We start from the raw sequence: 13,177 nt of genomic DNA on the forward strand, positions 1-13,177 counted from the left end.
GCAAGAACTGTCACACCTAGCCGGGTTGGGCGTGACATCCTGCTGCAGAGAATGTTCTTAAGGATTCGGAATGCTATTGTTTTGAGCTTTGTAATGGGATTCAGAAAGAGATAAAAAAAAAAAAAATTCAAGCCTTGTCTTAAGATATTATTGCCCATAAATAGCCCCAAACCCAAAACTTCTAACTGGTCCTGGAATACCTTTCCGTTTTGGATGCTCTGGTTTTGTGCTGCACCTTGGGACTGTCTTCTTAAAACGTCTGGCTTTTGAAATTGAATATTGAGCACTTTTGCACGATAGAGGTCGAGGTGGGCAAGGCTAAAAGACATGAAAGGACAGTTGGTTAGGCTCGAGAATTTATTTACATCTTATGATAAGAAGAGTTCAGCTACTTAGTTACCAAAAGTATAAGAGATCCAGCCCCTGATTTTAAAAATGAACAAATAGTTTTAACCATGTACCAGGCACTATTCTAAGTACTTTACATATATTTGCATATATTAAACCTTTACAGGGTAGAGGTAAGAAAGTTTATGACTAATGGAACAAAAAATTAATCAAAAAAAAACCAGTCTGTGGCAAAGGGTGTAAATTTACTTTGAGTTAATTGAAGAAACCATTTTATGTCATGTGTGTTAATAAAACTGTTGTCCGTGTTGTTCTTCCTAATTCCCTTCCTCTATTCTTTCCTTGTAAAGTCCTACTGCTACTGTCAAAACCTGTTTTAAAAAAGACTCTCCGTCTTTCCCAGAACTTCCCCTTACAGAATTCATCACTTAATTTATGCCTCTGTTATTGTGTAAGAAACAGGATGTCTCCTACACCATTTGGTGTGCAACTCCTGTTTCATCCCTGGAGTGCAAATATTTGAGCCCTTACAATTCAGAAATAACAAAAATGTTGGAAGTCCAGATTCCTTCAGCCACCTCCCCTACTGAATACAACATTTGCCTTGCTTAAGAGGGCCATGAGCCCGGCATGATGGCACACACCTATAATCCCAGCTACTTGGGAAGCTGAGGCAGGAGGATCACAAGTTCAAAATCAGCCTCTGTGACTTAGGGAGACCTTGTTGTGAATGTGAACTGGTCATGTCCCTGATTGCTGGAAGGTACTTGACTTATTTTCTGGGATTAGTTGCCAGTGGCTCTCTTACAGGAAGGGCTCCTGGCCAAATTCTGGTCACTTTAGCAGAAAGATAGTGAGGACTCATGGGATATAGAGCAGGATGCTGAAGCACTGGCTGCTGAGCACGAAGTAGCTCAGAGGAAAGGCAGCAAAGCTGTTTAGCAGGAGATGGAGATAAAGCACTTATAGAGATAAACAAATGTCCCAAAGGGGTAACTCGCGCAACAGAACAGTGTCAAAGTCTGGACCACAGTGGGATTTGTCCAGCCTCTTCCAGTGTCACCCTGATCCCAGGGCCCTGTAGCTCTGCCAAGCTAGGCTCCAAATGACAGATTCCAATGTGATTTAACTGTTTCTATTACCCCATAACTACCTTCTGAATCCTGGCTCAGCAGTGCTATATCAGGACTGGATTCAGGTTTTACCTGAATTTAGTCATTATCCTTCTATTATTTGCTGGACTAACTCTCATAAAAGAAAAAAAATTTAAAAATAAAAATAAAAACTAAAACATAGGAGAACTTTTGATGTTTTTATTGAAGAAAAATTGAAGTTACTTATTTGACTCCTACCCAATAAGGATGTGGGAAAATCAATTCCAGATGAGTTTTTAAGGGCTATCCTACATAAGTACAGTCTCACTAAAATGTAATCACTAGCAGGTGATTTCTTGTGGTAAGAAAACCTCCTATATGTGCATTACACTGTATTGTATTGTATTTTATTTATTGATTTTGATTCTGGGGACCAAACCTAGGACCTTGTGCATGCTAAGTACATGCTCTACCACTGAACTATACCCCTAACTTTTTTTTTTTTTTTTTGATACTGGGGATTGAACCCAAGAGTACTTTACCACTGAGATATTTCCCCAGTCCTTTTATTTTTTATTTTGAGGCAGTGTTTCACTAAGTTGCCTAGTGCCTCCCTAAATTGCCAAGGCTATCCTCAAACTTGCAATCCTCCTGCATCAGCCTCCCAAGTTGCTGGGATTATAGGTGTGTGTCACCACACTCAGCCCCAGCTTATTTTAACTTCCTTAATTCCTGCCTTGTATCAGTCAGCTTTCTGTTACTGTAACAAACACCTAAAATAATAAACTTATAAAGAGAAAAAGGTTATTTTGGTTCACAGTTTTGGAGGTTCAATTTATGATCAATTGGCCCTATTGCTTTTGGGTCCATGGGTCAAGGTAACACATCATGTTGGGAAAAGTGTGGTGTAGCAAAGCCCTTCACCTCATGACTGGAAAGGGAAAATGAGAAAAAGGAAGGGACTGGGGTTCCCTTATCTCCTTTGCGGACCACCCCCAATGACTGGAAGACTCTAACTAAGCCCCAGCTCTTAGTTTCTATCACCTTCCAATAGCTCGATAGCACTGAACTGGGGACCCAGTCTTTAATGCATAGATTTCTAGGGACTGAACTCTGGAGTACCTCCTTACTGGATCTTAAGGTTTCTAGATGGTAAGATTATGCCTTGCATATTATCCAACATGGTAATGGTAATTAGTATCATTAGAGTAGTAGTAAACTTTTATCAAGTGCTTATTCTGACCCAGGTAGAGCAGAATGTTGCATGAGTTATTTCATAAAGTAGGTATTATTATTGTCATTTTTTTGTTGTTGTTGTTGCGGTACTGGGGATTGAACCCAGGGCCCTGTGCTTGCACGGCAAGCACTCTACCTACTGAGCTACATCCCCAGCCCGATTACTGTCATTTTTACAAATGAGAAATTCAAGATTTGGGTCAAGGAATTTTCCTCAATTTATGCAACTAGCAAGTGGCAGAATTGGGCATGATTTCTGTTTGTTGAATTTAATGGTGCCCTATGAATTGAAAATCCAATTTATGAAAATTCAGACATATAGGACAAGTCAATTAATTCATGATGAACATTTCCATCAGTTTTTAGAGAATGTCCTTTCTCCAGTCCAGATTTCTATAAAACACTATTTCCTGGCTTCTCTCTATGCCTTACCCATTCTACCTCTGATGACACAGAATAAATGTGGAGAGGATAATGGCATCTTGGGCTTACTTCTGTGCATTCTTGTTTTGGAAGAGACAGCCCACAAGGAAAAAATTATCTACTCTCTCTCTCTCTCCAGTGATTGCCCCAAGCCCAACACTGTTTGCAGCAGAGTGGAACAACTCCTGAATCTGAAAGTCAATACGAGACCAGCCCACCTGGCTACCAGACCTAACCACTCCTTCCAACCTGGCCTCTTCAGTTTTATCCTCAACTTTCCAGATGTAGGGAAGAAGTGACCCATTTCCTGAACTCTCTGAAAGATGACCCTCAGCACCCCAAAACCATTAAAGGATGAATTAAAAGGTTTTTTTGTTTTTTTTGTTTTTTTTTTTTTTCCTCTTTCAATAGTCCATGGAGTAAAGGCTGCTTGGAAAAGATCCAAGGCAGGGAGAAATAAAAAGAGAGAAGAGGAAATGTAAACCAGAAACTTCACACTGAGACAGCTGAAGATCACTCAAAATTAAAACAAAGGCATTAACCAACTGAAATATAAGTTAATGACAAATAGCGATTTGCAACTTCAACTCCTTGACTTTTTTAAAGCACATCTAAGACATGAACTAGAGCATAACAATATCCATAGGCAGGCTTGGGATAAGCAATTAATAGTCTATGTCATAGTAACTGTATCATTCAGAATCCTCCAGAGAAACAGAACCAATAGGAGATAGAAAACAAATCTGAACTCTTTAGGATGACCAGCAGCCTGGAAACACAGGCAATGTTTTTTGTTATGTTCCTGAGACAAAATTCCTTCTTTTCCAAACAACAATAACAACAACAACAAAAACCCTCAAATTTTATTCTTGAGGCATTCAACTGAGTCTATGAGGCTCAAACATTATGGAGGGTAATCTCCTTTATTTAAAGTCAACTGATTGTAAATGTTAGTCACATCTACAAAATTTCTTCACAGCAACATCTAAATTGATGTTTTAACAAAAGGCTTAGCCAAGTTGACACGTTAAGTTTACCATTATAGTAATTCAAAATTTTTAAAAAATGTGGTAGAGTAGTACTTAACTCTGAGCTGGGTTTGCCTTAGAACCTGCCAGTTTGCAATCTTTTCTCTACATGGTGGAGCAAGGATGTTAACCCTTTATATGCCCACAGTGTAAAAATACCCTAATGCACCACTTAACTGGAATCACAAATACACCCTGACAAGACCTGCAGTAAGTTTCAAAGTCCCACTTAACCAGGAGACTGTTCATAAAGAGATAGCCCTGGGGGTTTTGTTTGTTTGTTTTTGTTTTTTAAACCACTTGGCCAATGGAATGCTATTTGATAAAACCCAAACTTCTGTTGCTAGGTAGTGATTTAGAGAGTGACTGGAGGCGGGCATGGGGGTGGGGTGGGGGTAATGAATTGAGGCAAAGAAAAATGCCCCTGGCCTTTTCCGCCTGTAATCACCAGCCATTCCATTCACCCTGTCCCACTCCACAAAGGAATGAGACTTTCCACACTCTCCTCACACAGTTCTTTTCAACTTGTGTTTCTCTTTCAAAGTTGACCTTGAAACAGTCAGCCAGCCTAGAAAATGGAGGCATGCTGTGAAAGCTGTGTTGTCACTAATTCCTAAGCAAGTTTTACATATCATGAACATTTTTTCTTATATGGATTGTAATTTTTTTTCCTAATTTTTAAAACAGTATTTACGCTGTCTCTCATTGTAATACTGCACGTTTACACAGATTTTCTGAGTCTATTTGAGCAATTTAAGTACTACACATGTGACTGAAATGTTCCATGTAAGCGCTGGCACACAAACTGCATAACTTAGGAATCCTTAATTTTAATTTTTATTAAAAGTTGAGAAAATAGGACTAAAATGGTTTGGGGTAACTATGCATCTTTTTATGTTTCTTAACATAAAGGTGCAAATGGTGGGAACACAAGGTTAAGGGAATAATTCTATAAAATGGGCCCACTGTGCTGACGCCCACATGCCTTCTTCTCCAAGAAGCAATTTACTTGCATCTCTGCCTGGCCTAAGTGGACAGGCTATGTCACATTCCTCAGCCAACTACTAATATTATCTGCAGGACAAACATAGGCCTGAAATAATGTTGATAAGAGGTGTAAGTGCAAAAGGATGGGAGGCAGACCTCCACAGATTCAGAGAAGCCTTTATTCCTTCCCGGACTTGGGTGCCATTGGGGCCCATTTTCTGGATGGGAAAATGGCCACCGGTTACAGAAGGGATTTAGGTTTTATAGGGCACAATGATGTAATTATTGGGAGCTGTGTACATGCAGTTTTGACAGTCAGGGCTAGTTCAACAGGTTAAAACTTTAATTTAGGAAGGTAGTTGTAAAAAGGTTGAAACCCTTTGTGTGTTGTCTGGGGAGATAAGAGTCCAGATCCCAGGGATGAGTACTCAAATCTTGCCCATTGGTATTTGCTGTGCTTCCGTTTAGGACTGATTAGCATGGGGGAAGATCATGGTTTAGGACCCAGCATTCAGTATTCGCCCCTTTTCCTCAGGGCCCATTGTTCCTTGGTTAGTTTCTCTCCCTCTTCCCAAGCCGCACCTCTCTCTATTTTTCTTCGGGGGCTATCTTACAGGAATATTATTTTCCATAACCCTTCAAGAGGAACCCAACTTACCCTGAAAAGGGAGACACTTGTGACCCTTTTCACAGACCAGATCCCAAAACTCACAAACTCACAGAGATAAGGATAATTCCTTCTAACCACAAAATCTATAAGAATTTATGGTTAAGAATTCAGTTAGAACTGGTCAGCATGGGCCAAGGTGACCTAGAGTTGTCAAGGCAGTGGGGACTTGCAAGTCTTATGCCACCTTGCTGTCAGTCAAACTCAAGAGGTGAACCTGGGTAGGACTCTCTGGGAACTTCTTTGGGATCCCCAATAGAACTGGAGTGCAAAAGAGGCACCCTGTCCCTCTCCTGTTTGAGAGGACCCACTCTCATCTCCCTTTCTCTTTAATAAACTCATGCCTGTTACTCTGAGCAACTTGTCTGAAATCTTTCTGACTTGATCACAAGAATTGGGGTTTGAAGGGATGGGATCTTTGCCACTTTCTTGGAAGGCCCTAGCTCTATAAAACTTTCTGCAATAAATTTGTTTTATGCAACTACCATCACACAAAAATAAAAACAATTATAATTCAGTGGATCTTGGTTAGCTTTCCATAGGAAGCAAATTTGGTTTACCTGGTTTAAGTTCTTTTCCCTGCTTTCTCATTTTTAAAAGGAAGACAACTTTATTGTGATTTTGTTCCTACTGTAAAGTTCATTGAAAGCTATCATTCCTGAAGAAACCAAAAATAAAAAGTGGGCCCATGTCCTTGTGCTCATTTACCTGATCTTTGAAAAAATAACTCTTCGTACTGGAAAATTATAGAATGCTGATAGACAATCTTGAATTTGATCCTTATTTGAATAAATGTTTCTGTCAAACTCTTGCTTTCAATAGCAAAATCAATATTTTAATGATGATGCCATGCATTGAAGGTATTGTCCCAAATTGTTCTTTTGTGACATCAGTCACAAACACAAACCTTATGCTGTATTCTGCACTATAGCCCATGGTAGTACATTGTTTTACTCTTAACGTATATTAAATACCTACTACCTGATACATTTGTATGGAATACATTAAGAACATGCATTTTCTTGGATTTCTTATTCTTTTTCTGTACTCCTTAAGCATTTATGGGCATTCCTTAACTTTCATCAAGACATGATTATAACAAAAATCAGTGATACTTTTATCTGTGTTCAGGCCTGGCAACATAATTTACTGAGCCCAATGCAAAATGAAAATGTGGAACCTCCCCCCGATCAAAAAGCAGGAAAAAAGTGTAGTAAAAGATGCTGCTATAATAGGGATAATGGAGATACATGAGTAACCACATAAACTAAGAATTGCCAAAATAATATTTTTGTTATCATAATTTTATATTATATATTAAACTAACAATTTATTACTAAGATAATCTTGATTAATTATCAAAAACTTTCTGGCTCACTTTTTTTGCAAATTCATCAAAAAGTATACTTTTCCTTTCATTTTTAATTGATAGGAAACTCATGTCATACAATTTCTCTTTTCAATGTGACTGAAGCAACACTAGTCACTCTTGGCAAATGCAAGATCGGAAGTCAATTTTGATAATTTTTCATTTTGAAGAGGAACTTTGTGCTGACACAACTGTTAAGAATATCTTAGACTGACAACACAGATAAGTTTCTGATAAATCATATCAAAATATCAATTTTAGTACTTCTGTAGTTGTTGATTCTTGTGGAATAATTTTTCTAAACAGATTTAACTCTTCATACAAGTTAATTTTATGTAAGTCTGAATTTAATTTTAAATATAAATTTTTGCAGTGTTGTTTTAATGTTTCTGCAGACACGAAGAAATGTTTCCTCAAATTTGTGGAGGTCATACAAGAAACTGAAAGTGGCTTCATAATTTGTACATAAGATTCAAAAAGTCTGTTTATGCATTCTGTCATTGTATCTCCAGTTACAAGAGAAAAAAATTAAATTGTCTTCCTTTTGGTACCAGGAATTGAACCCAGGGGCGCTTAACCACTGAGCCACATCCCCAGCCCTATTTTGTATTTTATTTAGAGACAGGGTCTCGCTGAGTTGCTTAGGGCCTTGCTAACTTGCTGAGGCTGCCTTTGAACTCATGATCCTCCTGCCTCAGCCTCCTGAGCCACTGGGATTACAGGCAGGAGCCACTGCGCCCCACTTGATTCATTCTTCATATAAAAATAATGTTCTTGGGCTGGGGCTATAGCTCGGTAGAGTGCTTGCTTTACAAGCACAAGGCCCTGAGTTCAATCCCCAGTACCAAATAATAATAATAATGTTCTTGAACCAAACCCTGTGGTACACCTGGAGTTCCAAGCTAAGAGGCAGCTGAGGTGGGAGGGTCACTTGAGAGAGACCAGTCTGGGCAACATAGAAAGAAGAAAAAGAAGTTTCTTTCTGTAGAATATGATGATTTTTAAAAGTAATTTCTTTCTTTGCAGTGCTGGGGATCAAATCTAGGGCCTTGTGCATACTAGGCAACTACATCCCCAGCTGTGTGTGTGCGCATGCACATGTGTGCATGTGCTTCAGAAATAGATTTGCACATGTGTTGCCCAGGCTGAACTCTTGAACTCCTGAGCTCAAGTGATCCTCCCACCTCAGACTCCTAAGTAGCTGGGACCACAGGTGCTCACCACTGGGCCTGACTTCAACTGCAGTTTCTGTTTCTAAGCCTATTAATAGCTTTGCAATGTTGCAGCAGTTTTCAAAACTAGGTAATCTAAATCATTTAAGAATTTTAATAATTCCCTGATATGCTTTACGACAATGTTTATGTATATGCTGAAGAGTTAATATCTGTACAAGTGATGCAGGGATCAGCTCTGAGGAGGGACAGGCAAGTGACCCCCCCACTACAAGTTCTGGCAAGTTTAAGTCCCAGTGACAGCCTCTTCCTATCTCTGGAACCATGGCCATTGCTGCCACACTGTTGCTTCTGCTGCGATGGCTGCCCAAATCCTGGCCTAATTGCACCCTGTATATCCTCGAAGCATGTGCTGCCTGCGGTGTGTCACACTACCTGAGCTCTTTGTACACACACACACATTACCCCCTGGTGTTCCCACTGCTCACGAGCATGCTCCATTGTCCCATTGTACTTCACTTACCAAACACAAGTTCAAAGATAAAATTATTAAAAATTTCAAGGGGCTGGGACTCTAGCTCAGTGACTGAGTGCTTGCTTGCCTAGAATCTGTGAGACACTGGGTTCCCTCCTTAGCACCACATAAAAATAAACAAAGGCATTCTGTCCATCTACGACTATGAAAAAAAAAATTAAAAAAATAATTTCCAGATAGCAACAGCAAAGGATTAAACCAAGCTTGGGTCTCTCCTGTGAGGGAGGCCTGGCGCAACTGCACAAGTAACAGGCCCTTAAAGCTGACCCTGCATATGGTCATACAGTCTATTAAGCGTTGGGTTTTGGGCTATATATAGAAGAGTGACTGGGCAAATGATGGGTACTGATAGATTTCCTCTATGACCTTAATTTTAAAGCAATATGTGGTTGATAAATCTGCATCCTCTTCCTACTGAAATGCATGCTGTTTTTAAGAGTCAGAATCTTGTCTTATATAACCTTATATTCCCCTCAGGGTCTACCTCTGTGTGTTGCATATTATAGAAGTTAAGTAAATGTGCTTGAATAGATAAATTGCTCTTTTTGTGTTTTCATAGTGGTAACTTGCAGAGTTGGAAATAGATAGGCATTCCTTTAAGATATTTAACTGATCTAATTTGGTACAAAGTTGTGTAATAGACTTAGAGGATACAAGGTCACCAAAGATATTACTAACCAAAATTATAAATAAGAGGCTCAAAATAGATTTGGGTAAATGTATAATACAATAGACTAATAAATTATTTAGAAAATTCAGGGATTTTGCTGTTTTTCCCATCTGTAAGCTTCTATAAGCTTTTAAGCTTGATTTCATGGAAGGCACCTAACAGAAAATGTCCTCTGGTTTCACTCTCAGAATCACGCTATGAAGTATGGGAAGGAAGAAGCCATTCCTATCTCTTTGCCCCTTCCTCCCAATTGCTTTAATCCCTAGTTGCATGGCTATCCAGAAATCTAAAGTTTGCTTCCATGTCTTGAAAGTAAAATTATGAAAGGAAATCCCACAGATAATTTCAGAGGGAAAAGGAGAAATGAATTGGAAGTACTATTTGACTCTGACAATTAGGTGGAATACTGATTCATCTTGACAAAGCTAAACCCATCCATTATTAAGCCTTGACCACATTTTGCACTGAAAATTATTTACTTTTGTTCCATTAGGACAAACTCAAAGGAGGGATGACACTGTGGAGGAACAAGTTCTTTCCCATTTGCTCGATTACGACTCCTCTAGCATGGGCTCTTTTTAAAAACCTCAAAGATTTTACACAATCCTACATGTCAAAAAGTCATAATCAGAGTTAACAGCAGATCATGGGTAAAAGGTCTAGAGGTCAGAAAGGAAGAAATCTCAAAGTGCTGATTAGATATTTAAGTTTATGAGAGGAATAATTATTAAAGGTATAACTCCAAGTTAAAGACTGATCACTGTCATCTTCCCCAAACATATTTTAATATTAATATTTGGAAGAATATGTATATATGCGTGTATATACACAATGTGCACATGTGCATGCGCGCACACACGTTCCAATTTCTCATGAATGCTGCATTTCTCTTATAAAACCTGGTAAAAAGATGTAGGTGGGATCATAACATTTTAGGAACACCTAAACATTCCTTTTGACTAATTTAATTATGGTTCCTAATTTCTCAGAATAGTTACTGGATTCTTGGTAGTTTAGATGCACATCTGGATGATTGTTTTTCATGTCAATATAAATTGTGTTCAATCTTCACAAGGAAAACATTGCAATTCTGTAACAGTAAAGTCAGGGAACTAATAATTTATACACATGACGGTGACAATAAATTATTCCTTTAATAAATATCAAGTGTCTACTACATATCAGGTACTCTTCTTGTGTCAGGGATCCATCTATAAAACAAACCAAATCAAACCAAAATCCTGCCCTCATGTAGCTTAGATCTAGTCCATTACAGGAACACAGACAACAAATGACACCCGTAAGTGAAAAAATACATTGTAGTTTTTTTGGTTTTTAGAACATAGTGCATAAGTTTGCTATTGCTACAAACCACCTGAAAACGGCAGCTCAGAGTGAGCATTTATTATTGCTCACTAGAGCAAAAGGAAATCAAAGTATGAGGTGGGGGACACACAAGCAACTCAGTGAGGGTGTAGGTGGCAGTTACAATTTTAAATAGGAAGTCACCTTGCTGAGAAAGTGACTGTGATATACAGCCTTAGATGGTCCCGAATAATCCACATCTCTTGGTCTTTCTTGTATAATCCTCTTTCTTTTAGTGTGGGTTTGACTAACAAATAGAATATGGCCAAAGTGAAAGGATGCCATTTCTAAGACTGGGATATGCCCTTCTCGGATGCCCTTGCTTGCTTAACTGACAGAAGCTGGTACCCTGCCAGGAGGTGCTCTGTGGAAGAAGGTCCATGTGGCAAGGAAGTGAGGGAGGCCCCAGCTCTCAGTTCAGTAGCTCCTCAGGAACTGACTTCCTGTTAACCCAAGGAGTGAGCTTAAAAGTGGTCTTCACTCAGCTGAACTTACAGAAGAGACCACAGCCCTAGTGACACCTTGATTTCAGAGAATTCTCCAGGCAGAGGCACCCAGCTAAGCTGCATCCATAATCCTGACCCCAGCAGCTGTGAGTGAATAGATATCTGTTGTTTTAAGCTGCAAGATTTGGAGTTCTTTGTCACACGGCAATGAACAACTAATACAGTGATGTTTGAAGAAAGAAAGGGCGACAGTCATGTGGCTATCTGGGGAGGGGCACTCCAGGCAGCAGGAACAACCAGTGCAAAGGTCCTGACCAATATTTACAAAGAACATCACAAAGGCCTGTATAGAGCAAGGCTGAATGAGGGCAAGACCAGGAGCCAGATGATGGGACCTCGTGGGTTAGTAAAGCCTTGTGGCTGGGGTTGTGGCTCAGTGGTAGAGTGCTTGCCTAGCATGTGTGAGGCACTGGGTTTGATTCTCAGCACCACATATAAGTAAATAAAATAAAGGTCCTTTAACAACTAAAATAAATAAATAAATAAATATTTTTAGCTATGATCTGAGAGAAATCAGGAGCTGGAGAGAGCATGCTATACCATGACCTCATTTACATTTCTGAAAGATTACACTGGCTTGGGTGAAGAATCAGTCAGCAAATAAGGGAAACCAATTAGGAGACTATTGCTGTCATCTAGGCAAAAAATGATGGTGGCCCACACCAGAATGATAGTATAGTGGTGACAGCAGGGATGGATTCTGAACATGTTTTGAAGGTAGAGCCACTGACTGGTTTGTGAGATGTCATAGAAAAGCCAAGAAGACTCACGGTTTTTTAAGTTAAAAAAATAAATGTGGGAGAACTATAGGTAGATCAGGTGAGGGGTGAGGAAAATAAGAATTTCACCTTTAATCACACTGAACTTAAGATGTCTATTAGACATCAAAGCAAGATATTAAGTAGTTAATTGGACAGGTGGGTCTAGAGTTTGGCAGTGATATCTGGGCTGGGTATGTGAATTTGGAGTCGTCAAAATGAAAAGAGTATTTAGTCACGTGACTAGAGGAGCTCACCAAGTACAGAGGGGCAGGGACCTGAACTGAGGATTTGGACACTCCGGCAGTCAGTGAAGAAGCAGAGGAGGGATGGGAAGTGGAACCCGGGAAGGAACAGTTATGAAGGTAGGAGGAAACCCAGCAGTAGTGCCTTGGAATCAACTAAAGAAAGTGCATCCAGGCGAAGTGGCTAACGGCTGCTGTGCTGGTGTGAGCACGGAAGTGACCACTGGACTTTGGAGCCAATTGTCAGTGACCTTTTCAAGAGCAGTTCCAGTGAATCCCAAGGGTCACAGAAGTAACGAGTAGTCTGAGAAGTGGGAGGGAAAGAACTGAAGTTTGTGAGAACAGACAAATCTTTCCAGAGGTTTTGCTGCTGAGGCAGCAGAGAAATGCAGTGGTATGTGGAGATGGGAATGGTGTTAGAAAGGTCTTGTCACGGCCAGAAGCTGATGGCATAGTGGAGGAATGGCTGAGAATTCCCTTTGAGAATTCCTTTAGGTTTACAAAAGGGAGAGGGCCCAGCTCTGGGCAAAAAGTCAAAATTTGTATTTTCAGGAAAAAATTGTGATTGAAATAAGCTCAAAGAATTATTGTTGTCCTGCCTAATATACTTTTTACCTTTCATTATCTTGGAGCTGTTTTATGACATTAATTGTAGACAATGGATAGGAATACAAATAATTCTTTTCCAAAGGCACAGGAACGAACTTTGTCTAGGTACACACAACTTACTTCCTTTGCCCATTACAGAAGCCAGTTTTGCATCTATTAAACAGA

Source organism: Sciurus vulgaris, assembly GCF_902686455.1.
Source record: "Sciurus vulgaris genome assembly, chromosome: 9".
In the NCBI taxonomy this organism is placed as follows: domain Eukaryota; kingdom Metazoa; phylum Chordata; class Mammalia; order Rodentia; family Sciuridae; genus Sciurus; species Sciurus vulgaris.